This window comes from Numida meleagris, chromosome 10, assembly GCF_002078875.1.
Source record: "Numida meleagris isolate 19003 breed g44 Domestic line chromosome 10, NumMel1.0, whole genome shotgun sequence".
Taxonomy (NCBI): Eukaryota; Metazoa; Chordata; class Aves; order Galliformes; family Numididae; genus Numida; species Numida meleagris.
Window position 1 is genome coordinate 2084609 of NC_034418.1, and position 15036 is coordinate 2099644.

Consider the following 15036-nt stretch of genomic DNA (forward strand, 5'->3'; position numbering starts at 1 on the left):
CCATCTCAAGCGAGAGAATTCTATAAAATACTGCTGCATAAAGTGATTGTTATTGGGTAGCAGGCAATAGCTGTATTGACTCAAGTCTCCCAGCCTATGACTCTCATCAACTGCCAGTTTAATTGAAGGGTTTTGCGTAGCCGCAGTTTCAGCTCAGGGCAGAGAGCGAGTAGCAGCCTTAGCACTATTTCAGCTTGGAGAAGCTGAAGATGTCCAGCCCAGACAGCCCCACAGACATCACTGAAATAAAAGGAGGGGGTTCAGCACAGCTGCTATAACACGGCTTCAATTCCTTGTTTCAGGTGAGGAAAGGAGCTCTGCTGACAGTCACTGGAGCACAGGGGCACCAAGAGCTCTGCTTCTTAGCAGTGCTGAGCCAGAAAACTGCTGCTGAGCACCCTCATCCTTCCCATGGTCTGGTGTTAGAGGGAGGGAAGGCAACATCCAGTTAAATGCTGCTCTGTACTGAGCAGGAGCACAAGCAACGCAGAGGTCTGAGGAAACAGTAAAAAGGAAAACATCCGTATAAGCTTTCATGACAGACTCTGCCAACCTCGTGAGAGCCAACAGCAAATGCAGCCTTTTTACTTCCCAGTTGAGGAAACCGATGCATAGGAAGGCATTTTTTGAACTCAAAGCCAAGCATGAAAATAGCTACAAAAATTGGATCTAGCTTTCCTGAGTCCCCATGCTGAAAAGCAGCAGCTGAAGAAGGCTGTTTTCTAAGTAAATATACCTGCTGTGGGGTGCCAGTCAGGCAAGAATCCAGAAATTCAAGGGTCAGGCACCATTCAATATTTGAATCAGTACAATAAGACACCATATAAATATTTAAAATGGCATTCCTGCTCCAAAATACTCTTGGAACGTATTTCTTGCTTTCAAAGTTGGTAAATCTTATTGCCCTTGTTTTTCTGTCCCGAGGAATGTCTGAAAACAAACCAAAGAACTTCTCCCGTTTCCTGCTTGTGTAGAGCACATCTGACAGCAGTTTGCATTTGTTCTGAACGCGCTGCTTTCAGTCAAAGTGTAAATGGATAAGTCTGAAGTGCTGAAACCTACATGCTTGGCTCCTCATGATGGCCTTGTTCTAAATTCCCCAAACTAAAACCTACCTCCAGATCACTCTTCATTTTTATAGCTATTTTAGAACCTCCAGCTTCCAAAGTTAAACATTTGGGCTCCAATTAATGTCTACTATAAAATAGTGTACAATACCTTTTGTTGTTAGCCGATTCCAAAGTGTGGAGAGTTGCTTACATCTGAATACAAATCGAGAAGTCAAAGCATCGTGACAAAAGCGTTTTGCTTTTCCATATGCAACTGAATCTCTTAATTACTTCAGCTTGATATAGGAAAAACAGGGACAGACATTAATATAAGTTACGGGTTGAGATTTTAAGGCAACATTTTTCTGTAAGTAGTTACGATGTGTGCTTCCCTGCCCACCGCCCTGCTTTCCAACTATAACATTCAATAAGAGATAAGCTGCTGTAAATGGAGGTAGAAGCTATGCAGACATGCATAGTTAATGCCCTGCCTGTCCACTGCTGCAGTTCAATCCATTGAACTGCAGCTCTGCTGGATATTCCAGTCCTGTACCTCCCAAAGGTACATTCAGTACCGATTTACAGAATCCACTCCTGTTTCAGCCTTCGTTTCTCTATGCATCTATACCCTGGGCGTGCCAGTGCAATTGTGCTCCAAACCAGGTGTATATCAAAAAGCACTGCTTTCATACAAATATTTGAAGGGGTAGTGCTGCACTTCAATTATTTCTACTGAAAGTGGACCTAGAAAACAAGAATAATAACCCAAAGCAATTGGCTGCAAAACTGTCAGTTTGAGTAAACAAGATTTAGACCATGAAGCTGTCCCCATCAACAAAACCTAATCTATCAGTACTCCATATTATTACCATTGTATTTACTTATAGGTCAGTGCTATTTCCACAAACACAGCCTGTAAGCTTTTAGTGCCACCAGCCTTGCATGAAGCCACTTTACTGTGTGACCATACGGAGGTCTCAGCAGAAGAGCCTGCCACTACTGATGCTGATACGGTACCATCTGACTTGCTCTAGAAGCTGTAAACTGAGTTTAAGGTAACTGTTTGATACTTTGCAGCAAGGCCAGAGATCTGGCACTATAAATGTTGTAAAGGGTTGTTTTAAGACAGAAAAATAGGAATGGAATAGATAAGTAAGCTTGGGAGTTGATCGTAAACTCGGAGGAGCTTACCTTGCCTGCTCAAGAACAAAAGGCTCCATGAATTCACACGCTTAGCAGAACTCAGCTTCCCAAGGAAGTGCACTAACTACATATTCAGCTTATAAAAACAAACTGCAACACAAAACAAAAAATAAATCGTGAAAGAAACAAAAAGCCCTTTTCTTTAGTCACACGTGACAGCGATTCAATTTCACCGTCTACTGCATGCACTTTCTATAAGGCAGATAGGTACACGATCCTTGCCAAGATGGTTTTCAATTTATCACTTTGGGAACCTCAGTCAGAATAAAAGATGAAATCAAGCAAGCAATTACCTTTGACACTAGTGACAGGGCCTTACTAACGTGGAAGCACAGCCTGCTTGGCCATCGATGCTCTTCAGCAGCATGTACAACCAGATGACAACCTTCCTGCCACGTACTGTCCTCTGCCTGTTCAGCTTGCTTAAAGTCAGTTAATCAGAATACAAAGCAGTGCCAGGAACGCCCACTTCCATTCTAAACAGTGGTTATTCTTCTGCTCCAGCATCTGACTCTAATTTCAAAGTTTCCAAGGCAAGGTTCATATAAAGTATCAGAGAAATTCTGTTCCAAGAAGCCTGCAAACTGAGATACACGTAGCCCTGGATCAGGCAAAGAACATTGTCTACACAGCACGTGAACGTCACAGACACAGAGGGGCAAAAAGCCTGGTAACAGCTGCCATCACCACTCACATAGCCCAGCAGCGAGGTACACTGCTTCCTGGGAATGACAACAGCCAAGGGTGCTAAAGGCAAGAAGAGGCCTGCGTAAGAGTCATAGTTTAGAAACACCACCAGGCTGCAAGATGAACCTCCTCTGGACCCACTTGGGTATTTCCAACACACGTCATACTCCCGGTGAACCTCTGAATTCTGCTTCACACCTTCCCCTCAGAATATGTGGTTTCAAGCAGCGCTGGTTGCCAGGATGCACGGGTGATACATAATATATTGACTGGAAATTAGGACTTCATCTCAGAAAGAAACTGTTACAGGCATTTCTCAAGAGGCAAGGAATGTGGAAGAGTTTGAGAAAGAAAGGTTGTGAGCAACAACATAACAACATAACCAGGAGAAGATGGATCTACTGAGACAAACAACTAAACCCTGCCCTTTAAGGCAGACTGCAGCATCAATCCCCTGGTGCCAGTTTTACTGCTGGAAAGAGATCTGTTACGGCACTCAGCTGCAAAAGGCTGTTATTTCTATACAAACTGTAGCTGTTGATATTTATTGCAGGGATCACTTCTGACTCAAGAGCAGGGCTCGCTCCTTCCCGGTGCTGTTCCGCAGAAGGCCACTCCTGCCAGCCGTGGGACTTAGCCAGAGATTGTAGACAACTGAGGGTAACTCCTTCTCAGCAACAGCAAGCCACAGGCAGCATGCTTTTTGAGGACTTATTTCCATAATTCACTAAATCGTAAGTTCAGTAAAAATAAAAGCTCTCATGAAGACGCGAAACCTTTCCTCAGAAGAAGAAAGCCAGACAATATTAGGGAAGGTTGCAAACAAATTGTCTTCTAGGGGTACAAAACCACAGACAAACAGCAAAACATTTAGCACAGCACATTAACTAATTACTGCGTACTTCATCCTACCAGCAAATATGGCAAGTATTAACCTCAGATCAAACTGCAAAACAAAAATGAGAGAAGTGATATTGATTCACAGTATCTGTTGAGCAATCAAGCGTCTTACCATCAGAAATGAACTGCAAAATTTCAGGATAAGCCATCTTTAACCTTGGAAAAATTAAATCAAGCTAGACAGGAACTGAGAAATATAGCAGGGCTGCCTTTACGAAAAGAGTGCGGAGCCCAGAAGTGCAAAAGCTCTCCCTGGGGGCTCAGGACGGGGATGCTCCCCTTCAGTCAGGATGATGGCAGGTCTTGTGACTACTGCATGAGTGCTAATTTCAGGTTCATTAAGGCCTTTGTGTATTTGTATCTGCTTAACTGACAGCAAACTGATTTAAACACGCCATTTTCTGTTACCAGCCTCAGGGCAGTGGAGGAAACAAAGAATCAATGTTTCATCATAGATACTATACGGTAACCATAGCAGGCAAAATCAATTACTGCCGAAAGGATCTGCGGATAAACACACAGGTTCCCACTCATCTGCTTGAAATGCCTTGTCCCCATTCCCTCCCCCGCTTCTCAAGTTCCTTCTCTCACCTATCAGAACCTGGCCTGAAGAATCCTGCCGGCTTGCAGGCACAGAGAAGAGAATTTGTCACGATGCTGTGTAATATCCCCACCTGTGCACTCCCACTTACCTGTGCTCAGAAGCAAACCCCTCACAGAGTGCAACTTCAGCCACTGCCACCAAGTGTGCTCAGCTTGATGCTTAGGAAGCCGAACAACTCTGTGGCTTAAGCAAGAGCAGGGCAAGCTGGACAGCCAGCGTCAAAAGAAATGGCAGAACAGACCTGAGGAACTGGCACGCGTACCCTGCCATATGATGTGACTGTCACACTTGGGAGGGAAGACATTAAAAAGGGACCATGTAAGAGAAATTGTAGCAGAAATCTGAGATAGAGGCTCTAGAAAGGGCAGATGCAGAACTTCAGCTCACATAACTCGGAGCAACGAGGAAAGGACGTCTGCTGAAAGTTAAATGATGCCAAGCCCAAAACCAGTAAGAGGAAATAAATTTTAACACAATCTGTAATTGAATTGTGGAACTTAGTACCACAGGAAGACAGCAAGGCCAAAGACATAATGGGATTAAAAAACTGACTCAGTATGTATATGGATATTGACGATATTTAGGACTGCGCTTAATAACAAAATTGTGGAAAGAATTATACCTCCTGCTTCAGGGATCTAACCAAGATCTAACCCTTGGAGAACAGTGAAGCTAATAAAGCAACCAGGTAATCCCACGAACGTCGGCCAGGGCTGCTCCTCTGGACTACCCTACAGTGCTTGTAAGGACATGGAAACAACTGAGTGGATGTGTCTCAAATCCTATCTAATAAACTGACTGTGACAAATTCCGCTTCAGCTAATCTCACTTCTCCAATTCAAGTCTGGAACAGCCAACAGAACCACTCAAACAGCTTTAATAAAGCTACAGAAACCAAAGCAGAACACTGATGCGTTCACCACACGTCAGTCTTTCCTCACTCCCAAGCCTTGACATGGCACCCACACAACACGGGCAAGCATTCCCTCCACCCCCTCGAGATGCCACAAGCTTGAAACCTTCCTGCCCCCTTCCCCAGCTCCAGCCCCCTCGCATCAAGTAGAAATTGGTGCTTTAAGAGGACGCTCCAGAAACTTGCACTGCTGTCAAAAAAGCTGGCAACATGCTAATTTAATCTCCATTAAGTTATTGTAAAAGTAAGTCTCTCCAAGCTTCTCCGGCCATTTTTACCAAGTGACAATTAAGTATGCCGTTCCAATTAAGTTAAAAAGAAAATCTGTTAGCTGAGGATCAAAATGCTACACACTTCCTGGTGTGAGCACCTTGCACACTTGCGAAGATCCAAATAGTGGAATAGTAAAGACAATTTCCAGCTCATCTCCCTAAGCCTCCTTTGGTTATTTCCCTGTGCAGAGAAAACCAACACAACAGACATTTCACAACTGCTTTTCGTTTAAACGGGCTCTTAATGACTTAGCATAGCGTCAGTGAATAACTCCTGCAACCAAAATATTGTCAAAACACAGAAGTGAGCAAAGTGCAGGCAGGAGGTAACAAATGGATACCAAGTAGGAAAGCTAAAGGGATACGTTCAAATGGACTGAGAAAGAAATGAGAACGGAGGGAAGAGGTGAGAAATAAAGACAGGGAAGAAAAACAGAAAGGAGGCAGTGAGAACACAAGTGCCAAAAATCCACGAGTGAGCGAATGTGTCCCCAGTTCCAGCTCTAAAGGCTGCAACTTTCCTTCAGGAGCATACCTTAGCAAGAATAAGAACTCCTTTTGACTTCAAAATGAAAAGCAGAATACATCCATACATACCACTCAAACATCTCATCTGCAAGCGGAACAACTTTCAGGCTGCTGTTTTGTACAGGAAAGCTTACGTACATCAGCAGGTTGAGACATAGGAAGCAGTAAGAATTTGCACACTTATTAATTAGTGACTATTTTAAATCAAAGCTTGATAATGTCTTAGATTAAGATTTTGGACATGGAGTCAAAGTATCTAATTACTACAGCGGAGAAGATGGCACACGCAGCAACGTGCCTGTGCCTTGCCCCAGACTGCTCAGTTACACAAATGGTTTAGTAACAAACCACAGCAGAATTCGTGAGTGGATTGACACGTGGAGAGACAGGAGTAAATTCAGAGGGGGGGAGGGAGCTGGGAGCTGCAGCAGCTGCCTTCTTTTTCTTTTTTCTTTTTTAATAGATGTGATGAACAGGCTTGGTGGATACTGCAAAATGGAGTGGTGCTTTCTGAAAGCTACAACTCTTTAGCCTCAGTCACTGCTCTACCATGTGACAAACCGAGGTGGGAAATGGGCAGGCTGAAGGAATTCGTGTCTCAGCACCGTGTCTTCACACCAGTTTGGATCACCACAGAGACTATACTATGAAACACTTCCAGTGCCACGAGAACACTAATTCCAATAGTTCATTTGCACATGCTGAGCACATGCTGCCTAGGTGAGCAGTCAATACAAGATCTCAACGTTCACAAAATGACACGAAGAGGTACTGCGCTGCCAGAAGTTCTGTCCTCCTGGTAAGGCACAACACTGAACCCAAAAACCATTCTTGATCCCACAGTAGGACCTGCAATAGCAACATTGTTCCAGGTGGGCTCCTGGGGAAATTCCAACTCAGATGATCAGGTTCCATCCCCAGGAGTCCCGCAGGACGGAGAGAAGCAGAGGTGCCCACAGCTCAGCACACGAGAAGCTGCATGGCTCGAGCTGGGAGCTGTGATCTCCAAACTGCTCTTGTAGCAAAAGGTGTATTTGCCCTTCCACAGGAGTACAGCTTCACATTCGATGAGGGATTGGAACAATTTTGCTGCATAGCTCTGCTCTTTGATGAATATCAATGTAAGAAGGAAAAAACGAGGGGAGGGGGGATGAAGCCAAGTGTTATGACTCAAAATCCAGTCTCCATTTGGAGATGTTTATGACGGATACTTCAAAGGTGTTTATTAAAAGTCAACAGTCGTACTTATTTGAGATGCAAAGAACATATCTGGATTTAGCAGACAGGAAATATAAAATGTGCCAGAACAGAGCAGAATTTAAATAGATCAATAAACATAGCTGCAAGAACAAGAGTCCTCAATTCCTCCAGCACATGACCTTGCGTCAGTATGAAGTTTGGAAATGCCCCTCTCATGCTCTCTCACTCTCTTCCTACCCATACAGGAAGAGGAAGGCCACGCCTCCCCTCTCCCCATTCCTAGCCCTTAGGATTCATGATCAGAGTAACGCTGAACTGGAAGATCCCTACATAATTACTCCAACTGGCACACAACCAAGCAAACAAAAAAAAACTGCAAATAGTTCAATATCACTGTCTACTGAGCGAAGGTGAGCTGGATAACTGACTAAATAGTAGAGAGAAATGCCATAAAGTATTCCACCTTAATTGTGCTGTGGTCTTCCTCACACACACTTTAAGGTTAATTAATTAAGGTTAATAAGGCTAGGGCAATTTAAAACTGCAATACTGATTCGTGCTATTAAACCAATGATGAGAAGTAGAGGAAATTGCTGCTGAGATGTAAACTGAGCACGCGTAGGAAAAAAACGATATGCAAAAAGACTCCCACGAAAACAAAAAACCTAAACACATACCCATGTTTTGAGCTTTTTTCCATCCCTCCTTTTATACAGTATTATTTACTCACCTTTCAGCTGCCTATTGTGTATTATTTTACCAGCCAGCTACAAAACAGAGAACCCTGCACCTGCACTCTTTGACCTCACCGTGTTCTAGACCAGACACACTTCAGCATCTCCCAGAGCACTCTCCCATCAGCTCGGAGGGTCAGGGCCAACCTGCTCGCCTGGAGCAGCCCCGGGGTCAAGGAGGTGGCAGCCGAGGCACCTAACCCCCGGCAGCCTGCTGCAAAAGGCTCCGCACACCTCAGCACTCCGCAGACCCACGCGCAGGCTGTTCTCCTTCAGAGGTTTACGTAAAATTGCTGCACACTGCAGAAGCTTCCTCATCTCACCTCTGATGGGTTCAACATCCCTCCCTTCTTTTTGGTGATTTATATTTCTTGGATCCAGGTCCCTTAGCACAGTGCTCCATTTGCTGCACGTCAAAATGCTCATTCATTCCACATCGCTGCTTTCTTCAATTGTGTTTTAACTGTCTCTGGACACATTTAATTACCAGGATATTTATATTTGCAATTTACATGCCTAAATGCATACATTAGGGTCTAATTCTGGATGAGACCAAGAAGAAATACCCAAAGGTAGTGGGCCTTGATCCTAGCATGCACTTCTATTGGGAAGAAAAAAAAAACCAACTTCCAAGAATCTGCATGGAGAACTGCTTTGGGAGCACAAGATTTCTACAGCTTTTGAGGAATCCACAATTATGACCACAAATAAAGTTCTTCATTAGGACTACAGCAATGCAAAAGAAAAAAAAAAAAACAGCAGCTAACAACCCACCCAAAAACAAACAAACAAACAAGGAAGAAGATTATCCACTTGTCCTCAGTTTCCTGGTTCTGCAATGGTTAAAAGGTCCCCACAGCTGTGCTGGCATCATCGATTAGTGTGAACAAGGAAGCGACAGAAAAATAAAGCCACCTTAATTTCAAGCTCCATTAGAACTGAAGGACTTGGGGGGTAGAAATCAATGTTTGGCAAATGGGAAAGGACAAAATCTGCAAAAGGAAAAATGCATTTTCAGGCTAAGCTAATGCAAACAATGGATGGTGAACAGCACTTGAGGTTGCCCCTTTAAGGTTGTGTCAGCATTTCCATTTATAATCTCTGATTTTAGTTACACTCTAGTCGATTACCATAGGCTTTGGTATGATTCTAGTAGATAGCACAAAGCGTATCACAAATGACAATATAAAGCAGCAGTCCAGGCTTGGTGGTTGGATAACGCACCCTTTCAGTACCTGATGTCAGAGTTCAGTACTTTCAAAAGGAGAACAGCGTGCACACGTCACACAGCCAGAACACACAGAGCTGACGTGGGCATCTCGGCACCGCGTCCTACCTCAAAAACGGGATTAGAACAAGAAGTCAGAGCTGCTGCTGGTACAAAGCCTGCTTGCAGTAAACTGCAAAATGTGAAAAAATCCCAGATACTTAATTTCAGTCTGCCTCAGAGGCCGCCTGGAAAGATGAGTTTAACCTCCTGCCCTCATTTAGAGGAAAGCTCTTATTTCTGTACCTGGACCTCTAAAGAGCTACTCAAACAATAAACATCCATGCCCAGAAAATAGAAAGAAACCTTGGCATGCAACCTTTAATTCTAGTTGTGCCCAGCTCAGAAGCTCCAGGTGAAACTGTCATACAGAGGGGAACAGCCTCACTGAAGGCCAACAACATGCCCCTTGAGCTTTCTAAGCAGGTAAAACAGCGTAAGCAAGGAGAGCTGTGTCTATTTCTGGGATCCATTTCAAGGAGCTGCAGAGAGCTGGACCAAGCCTTAACAGAGCATTATCATTTCTTAAAATTGCCACCATGACTTTGGGCTTAAGACATTCTAAAATAGGTACAAGGAGACAAATCTATTAGCAAACCATCGCTATATACAAAGCACACAGTACAGCACGACACAAACTGGAATCTGCAAAATGCCCTAGTAGGTACGTATCAGGCCCTGATCCTGCAGCTAACCCCTACCATGTACCCTGAACGTGTTTACTAGAGCAATACTCAAACTCTGACATCCATACATAAAATAAAAGCACAGCCATGTCTCATGCATTACAATTGTGTAGCCTTTCCATGCGCTGGTAATGATTCCTCCTCTTGCTGCCATTACCAGGGCCAGAGAGGTCTGCTACAAAGGCTCTCGCTAGAAGAGGACATCACAGTTCACCTCTATGGAATTGAGAACATCAGCATTACGCTTATGTACACACACCTAGTCTTTGCAGAGAATAGCTTGCATCATCCACACTTACATGAGATTTTAAAAGCCACAGAGAAACAAAAAAAAGGAGAAATGTGCTTTTATCTGTTAAGTATTGCATCAGGACCACCAAGAATCACCAGGTTACCATTTTCAGCTTGGAAGTGATTTTGTCAAACTAGGGCTTACTGACAATTCAAATAAAAAAAAAAGTCTGGATCTTAATAAACTCTTGAGGCAATGAACTGGATTTGCTGTGAGAAGTGTTCGTTGTGTTGCATGTGGTTTAAGAAAAGTCTTTGAAAGTAGAGAGGAAAAATACAAATTTCTCTAATTTAGTGGCAAGTCTGAAATCTCTTTCATAATCTTCCTGGCCTAGTGCTCTAGTGGGAGACATTTCCTGGACTCACAACTCTTATGTACAAGCAATTTACATTTTACAGCTGATAAATAATTCAGATAATTAATTGAGCTGCAATTAGGTGCACTTCTTTTTAGTCAGCACTACAGAGTACGGTTTAAAAGAGGTTCTGTACAGAAAGACACTCTCTCCTGTTAATCCAACCTGAGGCATCTATTAAGGCGAATTCCTAGATTCTCTTAAAGCTTTCTGAACGCCTCACAACATCAGTGTCAAGGAACATCATGCCCTAGTATGCTCCTCTCTGACTTTTCTTGCTATGACTTACTCTCTCGAGAAGAGGCAAGGTATTTCCAGGAATTCTCCCTCTGCAGTGCTGATTGCTCTCCTTTTGAGAGCAGAGATTCCAGCAAATCTCTCTACGCTGCCCACAGACAGGCTGCTAGAATAGATTGCAATATGAGAAGGAACAGAGACAGTAAGTAAATAGTTTCAGCAAGAAAGATGGAGAAGCTCAAGCAGGCTGTCAGGGAAATCAGCGAGTTCTTTTTCTGCTATTACCATGGATGCAATTACCATGACGTGGGAGCACATGGCAGGAAGTCTAAAGAGCATTTTCATGCTCAAAGAGCTTTGACAGAATTTCCGTCAGTAGCAACATAAAATTCATACAATAAACATTTAGTATTTGTAACCCTTGCTCAAGTGCAGTTATCAGCAAAGCCCACATGAGAGATCTATGCCTCTGGCACCAGTGCCACATTCAGCTCCAGGGACACCACCTGCCCCTGCAGTGCGGTGTATGTAGGCTGCACCGGTGCAGAGTCACACTGCAGCTTTACAGGAAGGAAGAGTGCACTTGCAGTTTCAGGTTCCTACCTGAAAAAAAAGAAGTTGCAGCCTCGGAATGAAACGACGCTGTAAAGTATTTAAGAAGGGGTAACACTAATTGCACAAATTTAAGCTTGAGAAACGCTACACATCCAATAGCAGCTTAAGTGCTGATGAGTCTACAGATGATTCAATCCTGCCTGGAGCTTGCTTGTAAGCTGAACAAACTTGCACCAAACCATACCAACTTGTGAGTATCAATGTTGAGCATCAAGAAAATGTAAAATGCAGCAAAAAAAAAAAAGCAGCTGAATCTATGATACAGGCAAGCTGTGAGAGAAGCTTATTTTTGTCAATTGAAAAATAGGAGTGGTAGGGTTAGTAGTGCCTGATGCAGAGCAGAACTGCCCCGCTCAATCCCCAGAACTAAAACCTAAGAGTATGTCTGTGTAAATACTGAGGAACAGCAGAGGAACAGTCAAGTCCTGCCAAACACTCGACCAGATCCCTTTCTTGTATCACCCTGCACACTGCTCTCCAGGATATAATTGGAACAAGCTATGGAGAAAGAGTTCTACACAGCATAAAGAGACAGCTGTATCTGACCCCAAATAAACACGGTGAATCTGAAGAAGCCTTAGGAAAGCAATTAGCTAGGGAGAATGAAAACCTATCCCAATATAATCATAAGAAAAAGTAACATAGGAAGCTTCTGTATTAAGCTGTTATCAAAAGCATCAAATAACTTTAAGATCTACCTGGTTGGCAGAACGAAATAAAGGGTAATCAGCAAGGTATAACATGAAAGTCCTCCTACATAACTGACAAGAAGTTACTAAAAACTACTCGGCAAGGACAAATCCTGCTGTTGACAACTGTGCACCAGAACCTACAGACAAGCACAGAGACTTGTCCAAATTCTAAGCAAGTATTTTCAGACAACAAACCATTGTCAACATCAGCCAGACAGCTTGAGATATGACTGCAAATACCCTCCAACAAAGGAGAGGATGATGTTCTGCAAAGCAGCAAAATTCTTGCAGCTGTTAACTGCCAAAATAAGCAAGGACAAAGCATTTCACACTCATGTGCATTACATGAGCCTGTACAATCACCTAAAATGCAGCATATTGCCACACTCCCCTCTGCAAATCACTTTTAGCTAACTTATTATGAATGTTTTCCACATGTGGCCTGCAAAAAGCTTGAAGATTCAAAGCACATGTGTATTAGGCCTCAGACATGAGTAGTTAGATTTAAATTAAAGTGATCACTGATTAAATCACTAGCATTAATTGTGACTCAAAATGGCAACCAGTGAAATTTGATTTAAATTATTGATTTTAATCCTGCTTTTCATTTGTACTTTTTCGCTGTTTTCCTACAGGAAAGGCTGAATCTCATTGGCTGATTTGGCCACTCAAACGCATTGATTTTCAATTCATCACTGCTTGCAATGTTAAATATGAGACATCTCCTCAACAGGAGGATAGAATTGTATCCACGCTCACCGTAGTAAGCTTTTTACATAAGCATATTTGCACTGAATCTTCAAGTTCGAAAACTATGAGTAAGATATTTCTTATTTACTACATCACATTTAAATGCATACACACGTACGTGTTCTTTGCATCAAGTTCTACTACGCTGAAAAATCAAAAAATCAATGAGAAATAAACTAGAAAAAAGTTCAACCAGTTAAACGCATACAAGGGAAAAAAGTGTTCAGTTTGTATTTCAGAAAGTTTTCCTTTCAAATTGTCTCACTGAACAAAAATGCTTAATTTCGGTACCAAAAAAATGGATTAAAAAATGATGGCTAGAAACAGAGGCATTTTAGCACCTGAAGATGCAGATGGACCAGTTTTAAAGAATCACAGAATGGTTTCAGGTGGAAGGGAGCCTTGAAGGCCGTCTGCTCCAACTCCCTGCACTGAGCAGGGACACCCACAGCTCCATCAGTGCTCACAGCCCCGTCCCCTGACCTTGGCTGTCTGCAGGGATGGGGCACCACCACCTCTCTGGGCAGCCTGTGCCACTGCCTCACCACTCTTAGTGCAAAGAACTTCTTCCTTATCTCCAATCCAAATCTCCCCTCTTTCAGTTTGAAACCATTTCCCCTTGTCCTGTCACAACAGTCCCTGCTAAAGAGCCTGTCCCCTTCTTACAGCCCCCTTAGATACTGAAGGCCGCTCTCAGGTCTCTCTGGAGCCTTCCCTCCTCCAGGCTGCACAGCCCCAGCTCTCAGTCTGTCCTCGTAGGGAGCTCTTCCATCCCTCGGTCATTTTTGTGGCCCTCCTCTGGATGCAATCCAACAGCTCCACGTCTCTCCTGTACTGAGGACTCCCCATCTGGACGCAGTGCTCCAGGTCAGGTCTCACAGAGCAGAGCAGAGCGGCACATCCCCTCCCTGCCCTGCTGGCTGCGCTGCTTTGGATGCAGCCCAGGCTATGGCTGGATTCCTGGGCTGTGAGGGCACAGTGCTGCCTCGTGTCCAACTGCCACCCACCAGTACTCCCAAGTCCTTTTCAGCAGGACTGTGCTCCACTCTTTCATTCCCCAACTTGCATTGATATTGAGGGTTGCTATGACCCAGGTGCAGACCTTGCACTGTAGATGTTGAACCTCATGAAGGTCTCCTGGGCACACTGCTCAGCCTGTCTGGGTCTCTCTGGATGGCATCCCACGCCCCAGGCATGTCAGCCTCACCACACAGCTTGGTGTCATCTGTAAACTTGCTGAAGGTGCACTCGACCGCACTGTTGATGTCATTGATGAAGATATTAAAGAGCACTGGTCCCAGTACTGACCCCTGAGGGACACCACTTGGCTCTGTGCCTGGATGGAGATCAGTGACATTGATTGCCACTCTCTGGGTACGATTTCATAACCAGTTCCTCATTCATTGAACAGTCCACCTGTGAAATCTGTTTCTTTCCAATTTGCACAGAAGGATATTGTGGGAGACAGTGACAAAGGCCTTACTGAAGTCCAGATAGATGAATTCAGTGGCTCTTCCCTTGCTCACTGATGCAGTTATGCCATCATAGGTAACTAGGCTGGTCAGGCAAGACTCACCCTTGGTGAAGCCATGCTGGTTGCCTTGTATCACCCTCCCTCTCTTCCACATGCCTATCTGTTCCATGATATTCTCTGGCATAGAGGTAAAGGTGCTTGCATGAGAACCAAAGGCAGGCCCTGTACAGAGGAACACTGCAAGGAAACAGTTCCCTGCTTTGGGACCCAAGGCACACACTACTACTACTACTGAAGGCTGTGGTCCTGAGATCGTGGGAGATTAAATAAATCTGCCTGAAGGCAGGAGACCACAAGACTCCTAACATCCAAATGAAACTAAGGGCCTGTCCACACAAAACAAACAGCACCAAACACTTAAATGATATATATATACAACACAGAAACTCTTCACCTCCCTTCCTTATAGGGAATTCTCTTCTGAAGCGAGGAAGTATAGGGCAAATTTCTTCTGTGAAAAATAAGAGCCTACAACTCTTTTGACCTTCCTAAGTCTGCCATCTATCAGCAAGGAGAGA

At 43.9% G+C, this 15036-nt stretch overlaps 1 protein-coding gene across 6 annotated transcripts in view; it reads right to left on the reverse strand.

Annotated features, from left to right (window-relative positions):
• NUP93 (nucleoporin 93) overlaps positions 1–15036 on the reverse strand; it is a 69328-nt gene that overhangs the window by 47017 nt on the left and 7275 nt on the right. The gene's annotated exons all lie outside the window — the stretch shown is intronic.